The sequence below is a fragment of the Lissotriton vulgaris genome, chromosome 10, assembly GCF_964263255.1.
Source record: "Lissotriton vulgaris chromosome 10, aLisVul1.2, whole genome shotgun sequence".
In the NCBI taxonomy this organism is placed as follows: domain Eukaryota; kingdom Metazoa; phylum Chordata; class Amphibia; order Caudata; family Salamandridae; genus Lissotriton; species Lissotriton vulgaris.
The window spans coordinates 240,794,138-240,810,502 of record NC_141698.1 but is presented as its reverse complement, the minus strand read 5'-3'; positions in this window follow the sequence as shown (position 1 = coordinate 240,810,502).

Below are 16,365 nucleotides of genomic sequence, written 5' to 3'. Positions count from 1 at the left end.
AGCTCTTACTTTTCTATTACGGGTGGCACTGAGAATACTCTGTTACAAGGGCTACTGCTTAATTAATTTAACTTTCACCCTACAGTGCAAATGAGTACTAGAAATGGAAAATGAGAAGATAAATAATCTGATTATCTATCACTTCACATGGGATGTTTTTGCTTATATATGGGATGACTTTTGGTGCTTTGCTTTTTATTGAGTGATCAGTGATACATCCACACATGAATGACTGAGTACTACTAAACTTATTAAGAGAGGTAGGGAGTGGCCACCGTAATAACCGGATCTATGCTGTGCTTGCAATACAAACTACTGCTACTATTGATGGTAGTATTTGGACAAAATTACAACTTCTTTTCCTTGCCTTTCCTACACTGGAACGGACGTGCGGGTGCAGTCTTACATGCTCTTCAAAGTTACACTTAGTTCATCCACTGACCGTCTACTCTCTCTAGATCATGGGTACTCACAAACGTTCTCTCAGGGGCTAAATTTACAGTGTAGTTTGTGGCCGAGGGCCGCACTGGTGGGGGCGGAGTCAGAGGGGGACGGGGCTAAAGCAAAACGAAAACTTGTGACCATGAGGTTGCACACAGGTCCCTGCAGCAGATGCCTTCATCCACTGAGCCACCAGACCCAGCATTTACATACATCTCTGTCCCTCCTGCTCTCCCTCCTACCTTCCCTCTCCATCTCTCTCTCCCTCCTGCCCTCCCTCTCCCTCCCCCTCTGTCATCTCACTGTGTGTGTGTCTGTCTGTGTCAGCCTTCAGCCCGGGCTGAGACAGCTTCCTCAACGCGCACACACAGACAGCCACACCAAAGTACTTGACAGGTCTTTAAAAGAACATTAACATATTATTGAGGCTTTGTTTGTTGTAGCGCCCCTGCATCTCCACCCTGACAATCACTGCTTGCCCGGCCCCACAGAGCAGAGGCTTTGTTTTATTTCACCTCTTTGTGGCCCTGCATCTCCACTCTGCTCTGTGGGGGCCGGGGGAGCAGTGATTGTCAGAGTGGAGATGCAGGGGCGCTAACAGGTGAAATACAACAAAGCCTCTGCTCTGTGGGGGCCGGGGGAGCAGTGATTGTCTGCAAGGTCCGCGCACCGCCAAGGAAGGCTTGCCGGGCCGCCACCGGCCCGCGGCCGTACTATGAGTACCCCTGCTCTAGATACACATATGCTATCTAAGAGTCAGATAGTAGCATGATCCAGGTATATTATGGACACATACAGTTTCTGTGTCACCCACCCAGGCTGTTGTCTTTCCACCAATCATTGCTTCATCATTCACCCAGCCATGCATCTCATATTCTTTCCTTCCCAGCCACGTCTTCAATCTCAATAAGTAAGGAATATATAAGAGCTTACCTCTGCCCACCACCACCACCGTCTCAACTCTCACAGCCGGCACTGGAGCCGCCGCCTCCTCCCCTGAAGAATTGCCCTCCGCCTCCGTGTCGAGCACCACCACCTCCACGCTGGCCCCGCCACCAGATGTTCCACCTACAAAGTACATTTAAGAATGTTAGAATAAACCACTCACTAGTATTTGGTCTAGGAATGAAGACATGTGAAAACAATGTAATTTATGACTGTCTACTCTAAAGTAAAAAAAAATGTCCCTTTTTCCAGGGAAGGGTGTTGTCTTGCTGCACTTTTTGGCACAACTGATGAAGGCTGGCTTTTTAACACGCACCATTTTTCTCCACACAGACAGAAGATGGACTTCTAACAACAAGATCATGTTGAAACCAGGTGAGAGCTCGGCTCGACCACAAGAAATGTCTTCAATTAATCGTCAGCACTAACCACTTTTCCATTCTCAATTAAACGTTTAGTTTTTTTATTATGACTTCATTTTAATAAATGTGTTTACTTTTAATAAAGCTTTTAAACTTAAATAGACTCTGTGTTTTTTGGTCCAGACTAGAGTGACTGAGCGAAAGGTTTTTCAATTTTTGCAAGCATGAGTCCGTGCCTCTGACACTTCTTGACTCTGACTCCGAGTCCGTACTCTTGAGCTACTTTGGATAATCATCATTGGGGATCAATCATCGATGAATTTATTTATTTATTTATTTATTTTTTAACATTTAGTATAGCGCAAACAAATGCCCGCAGGCGTCTCGGCTATCAATTCGGGAGGTAAATGACTGTGCCACACTATGTAGTCAGTCAGTAAGGACATTGGGGGTTCAAAGTCTGTTATCACAGAGGTATGTGGAAACTCTAACAGCGCCTATTATAATTGATAAGCAATGCACTATTTATTGACCATAGTTCTGTTTCTGCAGAACAATTGTCCCCGCAACAGTAGTGGTATGGATTGTCCTCCTATCCAAACCAAAAGGTAGTATCTTATTCTTTCTTGGTGGTCATTCACATTTTATAGTTGGGCATTTTCAAAGCAGATAGAACACTTCAATAGACAGTATGGACAATCCCAGAGGACTGCACTAAGTTGATAGAGCTATTGCTGACTAGAATGGGAGTTTCGCCAACCGTGCAATCTTACTTAGCTACACAGACAGACTAATAAGAATAATCTAGTAAAACCACAGGGAGTCATAGTAGAGGCAGGATAAGAATTTAGATACAGTCTACAAGAAGATCAAAGACGATTTTGAAAAAATCAAATGAGGAACGCTAGGAAAAATAGGTACTAGTCTAAAATGAAAACTTACTGGGGCCAGCAAAGGAGCCCTCGCTTGCCCAATCCTGGCCCTGTTCAACAGCATTCGCCGCCTGCTGCTCCTGTGTCCCCTTGCCCCTGGGGGGAGCAGACGCACAACATGAAAGAAAGAACAGAAAACATGGATGATTGTTGCTTGTCAATGTCAACCAAATCAAAACTTCAAAACAACAATAACAAAATATTTCCGCGAAATTATATTGATTAGGGTTAGTTTTCATTGATTTGCGGACCTGCAACTTCGAAAGTCACGTAACTCACTAAACAAAGTACTGAAAGGTTCACCTAGGACTGGCAGGCAGCAGTCCGCAGGCAAGACGCAAAGTGACAGACAAACTCCATTGTGTTTTCAGTCAGATCAGTGACAACACTAACAGTTGCCTGCTACATAACCAGTCATTTAAATAGTCAAACTATCAATCCACCGCCACTATTTTTCTTATTGTCAGGGGTACAAAGGAAGGGGCAGATTTAAGCACCTTGCGGCTCTTTTGCTCCGTTCTTGCGTGACTTTTGTGAAGCAGCAGCTAAACAAAAGAGGCGCCATGGTGCGGCGTATAATATTATAACAACGTGACGCATTTGGGAGATGCATCCCGTTATAAAGCCCTGCACCATCAGGGGGCGTTCCGGCGCAAGGGAGGGCATTCCTGCGCTGGAACACATCCTAAAAGTGGCTGAGAGAAATCTACAAAATTTCAATCAGTCACCTTTAGGGCAATGATGCGTCACACAAACCCTGCACCTGCTTGAAGCAGACGTACGGCTTGACCCAGCATTGGGGAGATAGGGTACCCCAGAGCATTGCTGGAGCTGCGCCATCGTTGCGACGCAACTCCAGCAGTAAAGCTTCGGTGACGTTTTGGGCCCATGGTGCGCCGCATTGCAAATACGGCGCACCATGTTTGGTGGTGGTAGCGGGCCGCACAATTACTGGCGCATCCCTGCTACTTTGCAGGGATGCGACAGTAATTGCAATTCTGCCCCTTAGGGGCATACTCACTTACGCGTTCTGGCGCATCTCCAGAGATGCGCCAGATCAAATGCGTCACGCAAAACTACCCTTGCGACATGGCAGATGCACCTCATTTACAATGCGGCGCGCCCTGGCGCAAGGGTAGGCACTTGCGTGACGCATCTCGTCACGTAAGAGCGGCGCATCGCTGGAGTCACGTCGCCAACGCAATGCAACTCCAGTAATGCTCAGGGCCACCCAATACTTAACATGCTGTGTCAGTCCTTACGCCTGCTTCAAGCAGGCATAAGGAATTGAATTGATGTAGCAGCGTCGCAGAAGTGCCTGTGTTAAATCTTGTAGATTTCACGCAGGCACTTTTGCGAGGCGCACAGCCGCCGGACCGCCCACCCTGGGTACTAGGAACGCACCCATTGTGGCGCAGGCCCATGGCTTTATAACGTGACGCATCTCCCTAGATGCGTCACGCTGTAAATGACGCGCAAGGCAACGTAAACGTGGCGCAAGGGGCTTGTAAATGTAATCTGCCCCCTAGTGTCTAGCATTACGCAGTTCAGGTTATCGCTTGCACCATCTCAAGCTCTCAGGCCGCACTCTAGTTATCTTGCCCGCTTCACTTGAGTCACCCTTCTTCCCCACCTGGGGGGGCTCTGCGTTCTACCGGCGTGATCCCTGAGGTTGCGTGCCTTTGGGGGTTCTCTCCCTTGTTTTGCATATTTAGTCCCTGGCATAGGCGAGCCCTAGACCCGCTCACCAACCCTGTCAACGCCGCTAGGCCTACTTCGTTATAGTAGGCCTCCTTGTTGGTGTGGCTGATCGTCTGCCCTTCTCCCCATGTCTCAATTCCTGAGTTGCTGCTTGTCGCTTACTTGGGGAGGCCTGCCCCTTTTCTGGACTCTCATTGCCTGTTGCCTCTGATGGGGCTCTGGGTGCGCTTCTAGGTGCGCTTCTAGGAGCCCCGCAGGGGCTCACTCCCATAAAATCTTCGGGCCCCCCAGTCTCCAGGATGCTCAGGCCCCTCTGAAGCGTGGTCCTGATCCCTTGTCTCTGCTGCTCTCACCTGGCTTCTCTGAGCCTCCCTCTCCTTCGAGCGCCCACCAAAGTCTCGAGGGCCGCACTCGCTCTGTCGCACCAAAGGAGAGGGGAGGCCTCCTCTGCCTCTGTCCCGGCTCTTAGCCGCTGCCACTGCTGCTCGCATCCATACCGCTGCAGTCTGCTCACCTCCTGGGGACCAGCTCCACGTTCCCCAGGATTTGCCCTGCTCACTTTCCCCAGTGATTGTCAAGCTCTGTGCTCAGGCCTACCACATGGGATCCCTTGCAGTTCTGCGTCCACCACCGCTCCGCTCCTCTGGTGCGGCCCTGGGGAGAATCCAGGCCCTGTTCCAGGGCTTGTAGTGGGACAGGAGGGGACACTCTAGGTCTCTGTACACTACCGCTTGGTCAGTGCTGTCGGCTTGGTTATCCGCAACATCGTCATGGGCGCTGCCATCTAGGCTCACCTCCTGGCTATGGTTAGATTTTGTTATTCCCCTGTTTTAGGTCTTTGGGACGGGTTTCTCCATCTCCATCACGTACCTCACCCTCTGTATGATTATGAGGCCGCGCTGCAGAAGCTGTCCCGTTCAGTGGGTCAGGATGGCATTTGATGGCGGCTGGCTGACAGGAGCTTGCACGCTGTGCTGTTCACTCCATCGGCACCAAGCCACACCATTCTGGGGAAATTCGGTTTTTATTTTCTTAACCATTTTTTCTATGTTACCCAAATGAAAGATGCCCTTTTGTAAAACACCCCTAGCAGTGTCTGTGAGATTTGTGACCTTTTTAGTCAAGCCAGTGCATGTCAGGCATTTGTGGCATTGTGTGGCACGTGGAAGGGGGCAAGGTTTGCTATGAAAGAAATGCCTTAATTTGTGGAATGAGACTTTGGGAATGGTTGCTTAAGAAAACTAAATGCATGGGCCAAGTGCCAGAATGAGAGGAAGGAAGGGCTCTTTGTTTATAAATAACGAAAATCGAGTGTAGATTTGTGGCTTGTAAGAAGAAAAACAGCATGGAAACAAAAGAGGGACATCACCCTTTTTCCAAGACACAAAGGCTTTGGCTGAGAAAATCTATGCAGAACAGATGGTACAGGGCAGTTTACAGGTTTTATGAGTGCTTTTTGACAAGGGTTCAAACGCCAGCTGGGGAACATCGATTTTTATATTCTTTTCTAATTTTTTTTCTTTTTTACCCAAATGAAAGATTCCCGTTTGTAAATCACCCCTAGCAGTGTCTGTGAGATTTGTGTCCTTTTTAGTCAAGCCAGTGCATGTCAGAGATTTGTGACATGCTGTGACACGTGGAAGGGGGACCAGGTTTGCTATGAAATAAATCCCTTAATTTGTGGAATGGGACTTTGGGAATGGTTGTGTAAGAAAACTAAATGCATGGGCCAAGGACCAGAATGGGAGGAAGGAAGGGCTCTTTGTTTACAAATAACGAAAATCAAGTGTAGATTTGTGGCATGTAAGAAGAAAACGTCATGGAAACAGAAGAAGGACATCACCCTTTTCCAAAGACACAAAGGCTTTGGGCAAAGCAAATTTATGCAGAACAGATAGTACAGTGGTAGTGCATAGAGGCTATGCGTGCTTTTTGACAAGGGTTCAAACCCCACCTGGGGAAATTCTTTTTTTATATTGTTTTTCTTTCTTTAAACAATTTATTTATTTTAGTAGAGTGAAAGATAGTCCTTTGGAAATCATCAACTGATAATCATGAAAGACAAAGTAAAAAATCTGTGGCATATGTCACATCAGCTGTGGCATATGCCACATGACAGAGTGACACGTGTCACATGCCAGGAATGGGCTCCAACCCTTACTGGAAATGTACACAGATTTCGGCCACTGAGACCGATACTAATTAATTAAGCGCACCCTTTTACGCCTGAAGGAGAATTTTCACTGCATTCAGACCTGTCTGGGCTGCATAGAGTGGCAAGGGGCTTTATGGAGCTTCAGTGGCGTCGGGCGTCCGTTCTCGTTTTGTGGATTTGCCGAATATGGTGCGAGAGTCGGGGGTTGTTGCCTCGGGAGCACGTTCAGGCTAAATCCCTGGGGCCTCATTTATGAGGCTGTGCGTCACTTTTACGCTGCCAGTGCGTCACTTTTTGTGACGCACCAGTGGCGTAAAAAATGCGCCTTGTTGCGCCATATTTGCAAAGTGATGCATCTAGGTAGATGCGTCACTTTGTAAACCCCTGCGCCACTTTATACCTGCGCCAGGTATAATGTATGCAAGGGGGCGTTCTGACGCAAGGAAGGGTCGTAGAAGTGACGCAGTGAAATCTATGAGATTTCACTGCGTCACTTTTAGGACACCGTTGCGTCAAAATCTTGCGCCTGCCTCACAGCAGGTGTAAGACTGATGCAGGCCCTTTCACATGGGGCTTGCCCCTTGTGAAAGGACGCATTGCTGGAGTTGCGTCACTTTTGTGACACACTCCAGCAATGCGTCACTTTTGCGCTTACAGATACGTCAGAAATACTGACGTATCTGTAACTCCTTGCGACATGATGCGTCATACATTAAATATGACGCATCAGGAATGTCGCAAGGAGTGCGCACTGAGAAGTGACGCATCGCTGCTTTTACGCAGCGATGCGTAATTTCTCATAAATGAGGCCCCAGATTTCCCCGTTGCTGTAGGTGAGATGTAAATCCGGTGCTCGGTAAGCGCGCCTAAAGTTTTGGGGCAATTTAACGCTAGATATTTAAAAAATGGTCGGACTTTACCAGGTTGTGGCAGTAAGGTGCCGAGTCAAGCGCGAACTGGCTCACGATGGCTATTATCTGTTTTCGTGACACGGGCGATGGCGTCTTTCACTCGTGCTACTGGGACTGCTATTCGAGCCCTACTGTCGGTGGCATCTGTGTCAACAGCAGTAGTTTGTGTTTTTCACAACTATGGGCAGTGAAGCAATCTATATACATGTGGAGATGTGTGGGTGGTTATATTCGACACAGATGCTCGCTGTTCTTAGAATCCTCCCCTTACCAGATCGGGTGCGCAAATAGGTAGGGTCGTCGTGCCAGTATTTCTCCACCAGTGGTTTGCTCCTGCTGACAGATAGCTCGGAGGGTGCTTCTCCTCCGGGGTATCGAGCTGTGCAACAGGGTGTTTCGTTACCAGCACGGTAGAGCGATTATTGCAGTAAGAACTCAAGTTTTACAGTGAGTGTTGCGTGTTTTTGGCGGTGCAGGCCTTTTCAGCACCGAGGGGTAGAACCCAGCATTGTCTGCATCGCTCTGCATGTTACCTTAAAGAGGAGGGACAGCGTGCACCAGAGACAGACATCAGAAAGCAGCGAGATGGCTGTCATCGGAGTGAAGTCTGCATGCTGGGAAAGTACACTGCGTACCCGGACGTCTCCCTGCATAGTCTGGTCACCTCCGATCCTGAAAACTGGCCTGCTGCCGAGGTCCGGTTGAAGCCCACCCAGTGAGTGGCTGGGAGCAGCGGCGCATGCACACAACTTCAAACACAAACTCCAGTAAAGACATTCTCTCACGCAAGACGGGACAAGCAGCTCCTGCCCATGGCCATAACCCCCGCACTCCCCCATACCGTGGGAAGTATGTACCCCGAGACCAGTACCCCTGTTATCCCAATACACTTAGCCAACAAGGTCGTAATTGTTGTGGTGGTTGTTGGCCGCAGTTTTATTGGGATCATAAATCATATCTGGGTCATATACATGTCAACACCATATCTCATAAATCATATCTGGGTCATAAACATGTCATACATCATATCTGGGTCATAAATCATACATGCCATCGCCCTAGTCATAAATCATACCTGGGTCATAAATCATACATGTCATCACCATAGTCATAAATCATATCTGGGTCATAAATCATACATGTCATCATCATTGTCATAAATCGTATCTGGGTCATAAACATGTCAATCATCATATTGTGCAGATCATATTGTGGTACATTCAGTTCGTAATGGCACGCCTACCAAACCAGTTCTTTTGTTAGTCCTTGGTAGTCCTCTTTGCCGTGTTACCTCTGGGACCACCATTTGGCTGGTCACCCACGCCCTTTGCGTGTAGGGAGGGGTAGCTTCTCCAAGGAGTTAGGCCCAACTCGCTACCTTTTTTGAGTCCTGCCGTCCGGCCGGGTCTGGGCCGCGAGCGCCGTCTCCGTTTGCTACTCCCCTCCTTGGCCCGGCCACCTCACCCTGCCGTGCAGCATCCCAAGATGAGTGGCCTACTTCTACACACCGCCCTGTTGGTGTGTCTCCTTAGCCATCCGTTGTAACACTTTCCGCCACGCCGCAGGGAGGCGCACGTCTTCCTGCGGCTCCCCCCAGCTCTCGTGATTATTGTGGCTTACATGCGCAATTGCGGCACCGGAAGGCACTTCACTGACTCTCATCCTTCCTTCCGCCAGCTAGATTCAGTCGTGGCCGAATGGCTCTAAGCGACCAGGGCAAACCCAAGGTGAAAACCGCCATACATATTCTGAGCCGGCCTTGTGCACTTGTGCGCGGCTGTGCTTTTTCCTCTATCTGTGAGGCCGGCCCCCGTACCCCCACCGGGGAGGGCGCAGGATCTGCGCTCGGGCCGCTCGCACCCAGCGCAACAGTCATTCCCTTTGTCCTGGGAGACTAAGTGATTTGCCCAGAATCACAGGATGTTTGAGCCTCCTTGTTGAGGCTGGACTGTAGTTTATGGTATGTTCAACCTGCACACTGTCTGGGCTCCTTCCTGTGGCCTTATTAGGCCGTGCCATGTCGTATGCATTCCTATTTTTTTTGCCGTTGCACGATTGCCATATGCTCTCGTGTACTCACCGTCTGTTTTTGCAATTTGCCCACTTGTAACTATTCCCCTCGCTGTTGCCGGTCGACCTAAAACATTCGCTTCATGTTGGGCCGGGCGCGGCGGGTTATTGGATAGTCATGATCCACTCTCTGCACTGATGTGTGCCCCTGGGGCAAAGTGACCGCCCAGGTGGGGATGAGCACCCTGGTGCTGGCAAGCTTCCGTGCTTGGGCCTAGTGGCCACGCGGATTCATGTGGCCATTGCTGTCATTTGAGTTTGGCTCCACAGTCGCCCTTTCAAGTCTGAGTAGGCTAGCCCAGCCTTTCATCTTTGAGAGGTCGATAACCCGCCCGCCGTAGCACTGGCAATGAGCATCTGATATTTAGCACCGGGATGCGGAATGTTCGCCACCGCCAATGCCCCCCCCCCTTTTTTGGGCAATCCGTGATGAGTTTCACCCCTATCTCCTCTGCTAGACACAAACCTCGGAGGCGGGATTTGGGAACAAAACCTCACCACATTGAATGTGGTCCTTGTATTGCATGAAGTTAGACGTGACTTATACCCGTAAGAAACCACAAGGTGCTGTGGCCACCACGGGAAAGCGACATGTGCCTGGCCACACGAGACACAGCACAGCTCAATGCACTTCGGGAGAGCGGCCTAAGACGCGTCACCCGCAACCGTTCTCTTGAAGATAGGCGTGTTCTCGTGGCCCGCCTGGAAGGCAGCCCGGTTGCACCCGCCGGCTCCACGTGAAAGGGGAAACCACGTGGGCGGGCTTTGGTCGGCAGAAGCGCCGTTCTGGGTTTCTTTGGTGTCAGCTTTGCGGATCTTGCAACAGCATCGCCGAAGCTGCGCGCATGGAGGGGGTGTGACTACTTAAGTTTCATTAACTTGCAATGGGTCACTTGTCGCAACACCGGGCGGGGGTGAGGCTATTGGCTGCCTGCACAAACCTATCATCTACCACCTCTGGGTAAATGCCCCCCATGTGTGCTTGACATGAACGATTGACCATATGAAGTCATTCAAGTGCCGTAAAGCATCGCTCCCGCATCCGGGACTACGCTGATTCCCTAATTCGCCTGCCACAGCTTTTCCAATGCTGCGCGCATTGAGGTAGTGTGAATATTTCAAATTCCGTAACTTGCAGTGAGCCGCCTGTCGTGGTACCGAGCGAGGCTGCGGACGCAATGAATTCAGCTGCAACCTTTGCATGGGTACCTTATTGTGTCCATTAGCCTTGAACAATTTTTTACCCCATGGACACCACTGCTTCAGTGGTTTGCATAAAAAGAGGAATGTAGAAATCTGCCCTAATAAAGTCACTTTTTCATAATAAATAGATTAGCTCTACAGTCGTGATCATTGGCTTGCCACCATAACCGAGTTAGTTCCGCTGTACTGCATACAAACTTTCCCACAAAGCAAAAAGTACAATACGAGCATCTCTTTCAGTGGAAGCATAAAAGGTCTGCCCAAACAAATGACCTATTCAAGGCTACCACCGTGTGAGCGGAGTCTAAGCAAAGCTCTTTTTTCTGACGATCAAATGAGGTATGCCAACAGTTGCTCTGTAAAGCCAGTTCTAAATTTGCATAACTAAGTTAATCAAGGAATAAACATTAATTGTTCTGTTTATGCCCGAGTGTGGCCTGACCCTTTACTGAGAATATTGTATTTTTAAATGACCTAAGCGGTAATGAGGTGCAAACCACGAAAACATTGGTAAATGCCGGAAAAGTCAATGTCAAAAGACAAATTCTTATTGCCCTGTCCTTTTGAGGTAAGCCCAATGAGCCATTTTTACTTCTAGCTTGACATTGCAGACGTCTGCAATCATACAGCTTACGATATACAAAGAGTGGGTGATGGTTTTAACCCTAACAAACATTGTTTTATTTTCATCTGTCAACTGCTGGCTTAAGGAATTGACATTTGCATTTTTGATCAATTCTGGGAGAAATACTCTCTCACCGTCATATATCCCTAAGGTTGATGTGTCATTGTGCATCCTCTGAAGTGCCTGCAGTGGTGATGACGAGGGACTATTTCATCATTTTTGCAATGAGATAGTTGTTTTGTTACACTGCATTCTGTGTGCGCGTGTCGGTGCTCCAGCCGCCTCCTCAGAGACCCTCCATCCCCCGAGAGGATGCTGACGCCGCCCCTTTCACTGGCCCAGTGGGGAGCAGTTCAAAGCTCCTGCGGATTCCTCTGATCCGCTGTTCTTCCCACTCAGCAGCACTTCGCGCTGACCTCACAGAAGTGTTGCCCCTGGGCCTCTCCTTTTTGTACGCAGATTCGAGTGGCAGCATTTTATAAATTCATTTAAACGCTGACTGTTTCAAAAGAACTTCCCTTAGTCACACAAGCTAAACTCATCTCATTGGTAGGCGCAGAGCTTAGCCTAGAGGCCCGGGATTTTGCCGAGGCACGAAATCGGACACGAAGTCGGTGGCTCCGGCCCTTACGCCACGTCCGCCCCATGCCGTTTGTAAGGCGGCAGTGCCCGCGCCGTTTACAGGTTGGATTTAGAAAAAAAAAACGTTCATTTACGCTGTACATGCTCCCCTATCAGCTGGCGCATACTCCTTTTTAGGTTTTGCCTCGCCAAAAAGATGCGCTCTGCGCATCTTTTTCGCGCAGGCGAAAACCTGATGAGAACTGTAGTGTGGCTTTGGGTCGGCCCTCGTCATTCATTGGCTGGCTCCATAAATGGAGCCTAGCCATTGGACGAGGGGCCTGTCCGTCAATGCCGGACCAGACACGGGGGCGTTCCCGACATTCTTTGGCTTTTGCCGACGTCACGCGACGTCAGGCGAAAGCCGGGAACGCCCCCGAATCTGTTCCGGCATTGCCGGCACTTCTGCGTCTCTCCTCCCCCGTTTACCGCCCCGTGACTGGCCGGCCGGCCAATCCTAGCGCGGCCGGCCGGAAGTGCCCGCCCCCCGCAGCCCGGGGGAAGAAGGAAGACGGCAAGAAGTATGGCGGCGCCCGCGGGGCTCCCGTGGCCTGGAGGGAACCCCGGGAGATGCGGAGGACGTTGCCGGTCTCCCATGCCGAAGAGGGAGACTGGAGAAGTGCCAGAGAGATTGCCGCCGTCGACGTTGCCGGTCTCCCATGCCGAAGAGGGAGACCGGAGAAGTGCCGCCGTCGCAAGGTGCAGGTGAGTCGATTTGTTTTTTTTTTGTTCCTATGGATACCTGCACAAAACGGTACCAGTTCAAATCACTCCTCACTAGCTGTCGCCATCCCTCCTCGGTTCCGCGCACAAAGAGCATTACGCCAGCGCTACCTTCACTGCTTCAAAAGATTACGGCCCGTCTCAAAGTTACTGACGATGGAACTTCACTACTCCGCTTCACAGGCAGCGCAGCAGCCGCATCAAATTTACCCTCCACTTCACTCGTAGACCGTCATCACATCCCGGCATCAGCAGCAGGACGGAAATTCCATGGACGGTCGAATCAAATGCCGGTGCCGCTCCAACCATCGCTTGTTGCCATTTGTAAGAAAGTTGCGCTTTACCAGGTAAGGTTGGCAATGTTTAGTTTTTGTAATTTCAAGCTGAGCATTCGGAGCGGCATGGCGTTCAGCTTAACTCCATCTCAACCCCTACAACGGCCAACCTTGAACCCCCAAGCTCATTCCCATTATATGTTCTATTCCCAAAGTTCCTCCACCATACCACAGAGGGCAATAGTTTTTCACCCAACCCGTAGTTTGGCTTCTTATCGACTGACATACACTTTAAACCAATCAGGACTGTGGGTTTTGTCAATGGATGTTTAAGATTAATGAGTAACAACGATTGAAAATGTTTACATTATGAAATTGTGATAATGTGACTTCAACATTACTTAGATCTGTGGAAGGTGTCGTGATCTTTAGAGTGTCCCAATCACTCCCTTTATGTTCACTCTGTGTTACGACATGTATGCCCTTTTTCTCGCCATGTCTCATGTATGTGCATATCTTGTATCTCTGCATATCTTATATCTCATCTCTTTCTGCTTCGGCACCCTCTTTTCACTTTCTCCTGAACGCACTTCCTCGTTCTTCTTCACCACCCCAAACATGCAGAGCATCCACTCACCTATAAGCACCATATTTTCTTTAAAGTTTTACCTTGTCATATTTTTGACACCTGTGTACGTCTTTACTCACATTCTCATTGAATAACCATTGCAACTGGAACACGTGACCATTGCTCTGTGCTCTCAGTAGAGAGGTCAAAGATTGAATGACAATGTATTCTGAACACCTTTTTGACCCCATAACATGCACTTTGAGAAACTCATACTGCCTTCAGCCTCACTTCCAGAGCTCTCAATCGTGGCCCTTTATAAACACACGGAGGTAACTCAGTTGAAAGTATGCACTATACACTAGCAATATGCTACATAAAAAAATATACAGAAATACAACATGCTGGAAATAGCTACTACTCTTAGGAATGCAAGAAGTAGTAACACGTAAAATATAAACTGGAACTAAAGCCCTAGAAGTAGTGGTGTGGTGGGTTCTGCAACACTTCTTTTTATGCAAAGTGTGATTTTGCAAAGTGAATTATGTGACAATCTTGCAGGGCTGTTGATTGTTTTCTTTTGTAAAGATGCAAAAGGGAACAGAAAAGGGGGGAACGAATCTGAAAACAGGGAGAAAGAAACGTGTTGCCCTCACACACCCCTAGAGGTGTCATGCTTCGTCTTGGGCATTGCTCCTTGTCGGGTCTGCGCTGCAATGCCCCACTGATACCACTAAGGGTTGCTTTAGCAGAGAACGTTTGTCATTTATGCCATATGATGAAGGGTGTAGGTGTGAGAGTGTCCTAAAAGTCTGGGATGGTAATGTGTGGGGAAGTGATGTAAAACTGTCTAGGAGATTTCGAAGTAGCTATTTTAATATGATGATTCTCCTGACCTGATTACACCACACCATACAGCAGTGGATGGACCACAATCATCTTAAACTAAATCTGGGTAAGACCAGCGTGGGGAGAGTGGCAGACGGGGGAAAGGTTCACGGGAGCTAGTGAGCAGGAGAGGGCACGGTGAAGAAGAAGAGCGCGGGGAGAGTAGATATGCGGATGAAAGGAGGAACGAGCAGGGAACACTGACGGGAGAGTAGACTGACTGACTGGGGACAGACTGGTTAAAAGAGAGCAGGAGCTAGTGAGTGAGAGGCGACAGGCGGGAGGTAGAGCGGGGATGTGTGAGCGGAGAGTGGTCGGCTGGTGAAAGGAGAGGACAAACTAGTAGGGCAGTTGCGGGCAGATGAGTGAAAGAGAGCATGGACTAATAAGAGAGGCGGAGGGCAGACGTATAAACAGGGTGCAGAGACGAATGAGCAAGAGATAGATTTTAGACTGATAAAAAAGGACAGTAGGAAGAGATAAAGGAGTGAGAATACGGATGAAATGGGGAGCAGGTACTAATGAGGGCGAGGGGACGGGCGAAGATGAATGAACAGGTGTAAAGGACAGCAGGGGCCAGTGAGGAAAGACTGAGGACAGGGAGAGGGCGAACTCATGAGAAAAGAAAGGTGAGCTATGTCTGGGAGTAGAAACGGTGGTGATGCTCAGCTCGAGTTATGGCACACACTGGATGCTGGTGTAACGCAGCCCCAGCGACGCGATGGAGTGGGGCGGGATATCCACTGAGTGCCCCTACGTGTCAGGGGCCCTCCATCAGTCCTCCGTGTGCCCCTGTTGCCTGCTTGTGCCTCCGTGTGCCCCTGTTGCCTGATTGTGCCTCCGTGTGCCCCTGTTGCCTGCTTGTGCCTCTGTGTGCCCCTGTTGCCTGCTTGTGCCTCCGTGTGCCCCTGTTGCCTGCTTGTGCCTCCGTGTGCCCCTGTTGCCTGCTTGTGCTGTGTGGCTGTGTGTGTGGGGTGCTTTGTGTGGCTGTATGTGTGGGGTGCTTTGTGTGGCTGTGTGTGTGGGGGGCTTTGTGTGGCTGTGTGTGTGGGGGGCTCTGTGTGGCTGTGTGTGTGGGGGGCTCTGTGTGGCTGTGTGTGTGGGGGGCTCTGTGTGGGTGTGGGTGTGTGGGGAGGCTGTGTGTGTTTGTGTGTGTCATTTGCGAGAGATAAAGCTAGTGGCATTGTAAATGACAATGCCATTTATTTATGTTAAAAAAAAAAAAATGTCAAGAGCAATGCCAATAGCTCTAACTTTAACAAAGGCAAAACCATTGCATTGTAAATGCTTGTTTTTTTTGCGTGTTGTCCGCTCACATGCTGCGCCTATTCAGTGCGCTCACATGGCTCCCTTGACCCAACTGAAACGGGTATCAGGGCGCATTACCTAGCACCACTTATGTTACATTAGACACGAGCAGCCGGGGTGCTTTGCCCCGAATCATTGGTTTGGCGACATTACCGATGCGGGAACCCAGTTCCCCAGGTCCCGGGTCGAGGACCCTTACCTTACGTGATGAATGCATCTCCCACACGCTAGCGGACGCCAGCTCTGCGCGTGTCTGTGCTATGTTTTGCCATGACTGTACCCCGGCTGGTAGACCAAGAGTTCCTGTAGCAATCTCGGCAAAGTTACCTTAAACTGATGGGTTACAAACCTCGGAGACAGCGTCTCAAGCTCGCCTCCATGTCGCTGCCTGGGCTTCCGTGGGTGATCTCCGTGGGCAGCTGGGCACCCCTTCCTTCTCGGATCACAGGATTGTGGCACCTCAACGTCACTGGTTCCCGAGATGGCCGCGCCGAGTTATGTTGCTGCCGCTGCTAACATCGGTCATTCGGCTTCCCTCTGTTCCTGGGTGGCGAGGAGCGTTGTGCCCTTTACCTCAGGCCCTCCCTCGATGACGCTCCGTTGTTCCCCGGGCTCGGTTTGGTTCTTTCTCTTGTAT